At 52.3% G+C, this 5,223-nt stretch overlaps 1 pseudogene; it reads right to left on the reverse strand.

Moving 5' to 3' along the window:
• Window positions 1-1,639: 1,639 nt before the first annotated feature.
• Window positions 1,640-4,563, reverse strand: LOC146765935 (endogenous retrovirus group K member 8 Gag polyprotein-like; annotated as a pseudogene).
• Window positions 4,564-5,223: the final 660 nt, after the last annotated feature.

The raw sequence follows: 5,223 nt of genomic DNA on the forward strand, positions 1-5,223 counted from the left end.
TTTCTCTCAGTGCACCTCTATGAAAAATCCTGAGAGGGAGAGAAATGTGATTGCCACACACAGGTTCTGGAGTCCCACCTCTGCTCCCACCATGGGGGTTTGCTTGTGTCGGGCTGGCTGCCCCAGCCCAGCCCCAGCCCGGGGCACGGTGGGTGCTGGGGGCTGTTGGCAGGGCCAGGAGCCCACTCCCATTTTGTACCCACCCCAGCCCATGCCCTCAGCCCTGCCAAAAGCAGCCTGGCAGCCGACTGAAGGATCAGCTGCATCCACCCCAGCAAAGAGGGAACCTTGGGCTCCTGGCCAGGCTGAGCAATGCCCAAATCTGGGAGCATCCCCCTGTGTATGGACATATCTGCAAAATCCCTGTGGAACCTGGCTCTAAAGGAGATGTAAGAATCAAAGTCCAACATCTTCAGCCTGCCAGAGACCAGGTGGAGAAAGAGGTTGTCACCCTTGATGTCATCCTCGCTGCCCCCAGCAGCAGCAGGGCCCGACCCTGCTCAGCTTCCGAGATCAGACGAGACCGGGCGCTCTCAGGGAGGTGTGCCATAGGCACCTGGCAGCCCCTCAGCAGCGCCCTTCAACCCACCACACCACCCTCTGGGCACAAGCACAGAACCCCACGGGGGCTCGACAAGCCCAACCAGGCCACCCCTGCCCACAAGGGGATCTAGAGACAGACCCGAGCCCACAACACACAGACTAGGCACAAAAAGCACACAAGGCACACCTACCCCCTCCGTCCTGCTCCTCGCCATGACTGCTCAAGGAAAACCAAGCACCGCTGGCCTGTGACAAAAGTAGCCTGCAGCACAGCTGAGTAAGCCAACCTGTCAGCCCTGATTTTACCTTCTGTTATAAAACCTGGTAAAGTGGTGTCACTCTGAATGTGCAGGATGTAGTACGGATGAATCCGGGCTTGAATTGTGCACCACAATGCTCTCAGCAACTGAAACAAATGGCATTGTTGACTTCTTTCAGCAGTGGGTTATCCAGCCTCTTGTCTGTAACATAAGCAGAATCAGTGACCAAATTCAAAGGCACCTCTGAAATGCCATAGCAATGGCTTTCAACTCAACCAATTGGGCTGCGCCGGACACGTGGCCTTCCAGCACTTGCCATCCTGACTCATCCTTCCAGGTCACAATGGCCTTTTCTGTTTTTCCAGAGCCGTCAGTGAAGACGGTGGGTCCCCGCACTGGTACTCGACTGTTTTTTGGTCGTAACTACAGACTGGTCATCTTTGCCAGTTGCAGCAATTTGTGACTGGGCAGATTATAAACAATTTGCCCTAGAAAATTTTGCAGCACGTTTTTCAAAGGGGCACTTAATAAAACACCATTCAAAGGTGTCCTGCCCCTCTGGAAGAATGATCCTTGCGGGATCAGCCGCCATCAATTGCAAACACCAATAATGGCATTTGATTATCAAATTAATCAGCAAAGACACTATCTTTTTGAGCTGATGGGTAAAAAGACCCACTCTAAGATGTGCAAAGGATAAGGCCATTTGTCATTCCATTGGCCAATAACACCTGTGGGATGACTGTCTGGATAGATAATAAAAACAGTGATATCAATGGAAAGGTCTACTCAGTAAACCTGGTGAGTAGACAAAGACTGTTGAACCTCCTCCAGCGCTTGTCGTACTTCAGGAGTCAATTTCTGAGGTGAACTCAGATCCGGGTCCCCCTTTAAAAGGTAGAACAGCAAGGACATCTGCGCTGTGGTCAGTCCCAGATAGGGATGTAACCAATTGATGACCCCAAGCAATCTCTAGGCATGAATCAGGGTCACAATACCCTTTGGAAATTGCACCTCCTGATGTTGAATGGTTTGCTCAAGAATCTTGACCCCCAAATACTTCCAAGGAGGTTGGCTCTGAACCTTCTCCGGAGCTACTTGTAGTCCATAAGAATGCAGGGCGGAGGACAACTGAGACTGAACCCTCAGCAGTTCGTCCTGAGTGGGTGCCGCCACCAGAATGTCATCCATGTAATGATAACAATACACGTCAGGGAACTGCTCACAGACTCCGGGCAAGGCCTGGGCCACACACTACTGACAAATGGTCGGACTGTTCCTGCAGCCCAATGGCAAAACCTTCCATTGATATCTCGGCACAGACTCAGCACTGTTGATGGGAGGCATGGTGAAAGCAAATTTTGCTCTGTCATCAGGATGCAAAGGGATCATAAAAAACAGTCCTTTAAATCAACAATCAAGATTTCCCAACCTGTGGGGAGCATGGTAGGCAAGGGCATCCCAGGCTGCAATGCCCCCATACTTTCCATAACCGTATTAACTTTTCAGAGATCCTGTAACAACCTCCATTTCCCCGACTTTTTCTTGTTTACAAAAACAGGAGAGCTCCAGGGACTGGTAGAAGGTTCAATGTGTCCCTGACGAAGCTGATCCCACCCCAAAGAGTGATGGGAGCTGCAGTAACATAGGGCCAAACCTTAGCTGTCTGCCCTTCCAGATTATTGATCAAAACAGCCTGCTGGTGCACAAATGTCTGCGCTGTAGTCCCCAATCCTTCAATGGCCACTCCCACAGAGTCCAGAGGCCACTTAGGAGGCCACACAGAGGTGGAGACAACTGTCAGGTTGGCTCTAGTGTCGATCAAACCTTGCAGCTGGATCCAAGGCAGGCTGGCACCTGGTAAAATCATGGAGCACATCATCTGCGGATGGTTGGCAGAAATGATCGTGGACCAGAGGACTTGCAGCCGTCCTGTGGATCCGAAACCACCATCTCCATGTGTCCATTGGCCTGCCCTGGGAACACACAAGTAGAAAAGCACAAGTTGAGCAATGCGGGTCCCTGCCAGAATAATGACAGAGGGGGTGATGTAGAAACCGTGGCAAAAATCTGGCCCATAAAATCGGAATCAATGATACCCAGGTGCACAAAGATTCCCAGAAGGGTAGCACTAGATCGTCCTACCAAAAATGCACTCAATCCATGGCCTAAAGGCCCAAATGCATTCAGAAGAACCCTGTGCACCTGACTAGAATCTAAGATGACTGCTGCTGCGGTGTGTACATCCACCCCGGCAGAGCCATGGGTGCTTGCGCTGAGTTGACTGAGACACCCTGCGCTGGTGCTGTGCTCTGGGGGATCACTTGTTTCAGCGTGCAGTTCCCCTGTGCGCTCTTTCCCCCATTTCCTGAGCCTGACAAATGCTTACCATTGGCATGGTGAGTAGACTTGCAGTCTTTAGCAAGATGACCTGGCCTCTCACACCTGGAGCACAGGAAATTAGAGTCTGGCCCTTTCCGGACTTTCATCCCCTGCACCTGCTTGCCCTTCTTCTTCCCCTTTTTGGGATGGCCAGCCCCTGAGGACGGTAGGCCTGCTTTCAAGGATGCTGCCAGAACAGACATTTTATGGTCCACTGTAGCAACCTTGGAACAAGCTTTGACCATGTCTGTGAACGATGGATCGCCTGGCAACACATTTATAATTTTCCTACAATCTTCATTTGCATTGTCCCTTGCCAAAGTTTTGCACAAAACCTGCCTCAAATTCTCATCCTTGATTTGCTTTTCTAAAGCAGCTGCAAGCCTTTAAACAAATGGCAAGAACAATTCTTTGGGTCCCTGTGTTCTCTTTACATACCGTTGCCTGGGAGCGGCTGTGTCCATGGTTTTCATCAATGCCGCAAAGCCCACCTTCTGGGCCTGCTCAAGTACGATGGGGTGCCAAGTAGCCTGAAGATCAGGATTGGCAAAGGCATTCTGTCCCATGAGCACACCCACCCCCACACAGCATCTAGGGTCTGTCAAAGGTAGTGTGCATTTTCAGCTGCAGCCCTGTCGGCCATCCTCCTCCAGTTGTTCATAAAAACATCAAGCTGCACAGGTTGGAAAAACACAGAGGCCAGATGTTTGATATCCTAGGGATCAAGCAGGTCAGTGTTTATCACTCTGAGGACCTGCATCAGTGGAGCAGAACCCAGCACATATTTTGCCACTTTGTCCTGCAAATCCTGCACAACCTTCCCAGGTAAAACATCGTACTTGTCCTGTTGTCCCAAATTTGGGACAGCCCTTTGCACAGGAAAGACTTGAAGCTTACATTGCACTGAAGCATCGTCACACCCATCCTCTCGTGCTCCCTCTGGAGAGCGCAGAGGAATCAACTGACTGCTAGGTTTGGTCTCTGTCTCCTTGAGCAGTGGGTTCAGAACCGCACCACCAGGTTTTCCCACCTGCTCTAAAAAATCCCAGTCACAAGCCTCCAAAGCCCCTTCCTGACTGCATCCCAAAAGCGATGGTGATTTATCGGTGGCACAAACACCTTACAGGCAGGGAGCATCTACAGATCTCTCTGAGATGCCCGCTGCCCCCGTTGGTGTCGGCGTTCCGACACACGGTCACGGCCCTGTGGCAGAACTGAGCCGATCAAAGCATCGCTGTCACTACCTGCCTCCTGTGACAGGGGCGTAGCACAGCCTGCAATCCACGGGCGAGGGTGGGTTGGTGGGAGACACCGAGGCTGGGGAAGCGGCTACCGACCTCGAAACAGACGAACCAGCCATGGCCCCTGAGCCAACAGCCCCCGGCATGGAGGGGCCAGCACCGGTGATGGGGCGGGGACTGGAGCCGTGACTGGTGGCTCGGCAGATCCTTCCATCGCAGGCAGCGACATGAAGGGATCAGCTGGAGCTTGTGACACCGTGGATGTGACAGGCACAGAAGCTGCAGTCATCGGAGACAGAAACGGCGCTGGCTGCCGGAACGCAGCAGGCATCACGAGCACCGGAGCCACAGCGGGCCGGGCAGGAGGCAGGAGTGTCGCTGCTGCTGAAGCAGCAGGCACGGCCAGAGGCAGAGGTGCAGCTGCTGAGACAACAGAGGGTGGGAGCCAGAGGTGCCGCTGGAGACGCCGAAGCACGTGACATCACACTGACATCTTTGTTTTGTCACATTGACCTTGTGAGGTCACACAGCTGTCTATGATGTCACACGGACATCTTTGTGATGTCACAAAGCGCTCTGTGATGTCACACAGCATTCTGTGACATCACACTGAATTCTCTGTGATGTCACAGAGTTCTATCTGATCTCACACAGACATCTCTGTGATGTCACTCCGACACCTCTGTGATGTAACACTTAGAATGCTGTGATGTCGCACCGACCCTGTGAGGTCCCGTCCCAAAGCTTTTTGTGATGTCACAAATACACCTCTGTGATGTCACAGTGACATCACTGTG

This window comes from Lonchura striata, chromosome 16 (genome assembly GCF_050655825.1).
Source record: "Lonchura striata isolate lonStrDom1 chromosome 16, ASM5065582v1, whole genome shotgun sequence".
NCBI lineage: Eukaryota > Metazoa > Chordata > Aves > Passeriformes > Estrildidae > Lonchura > Lonchura striata.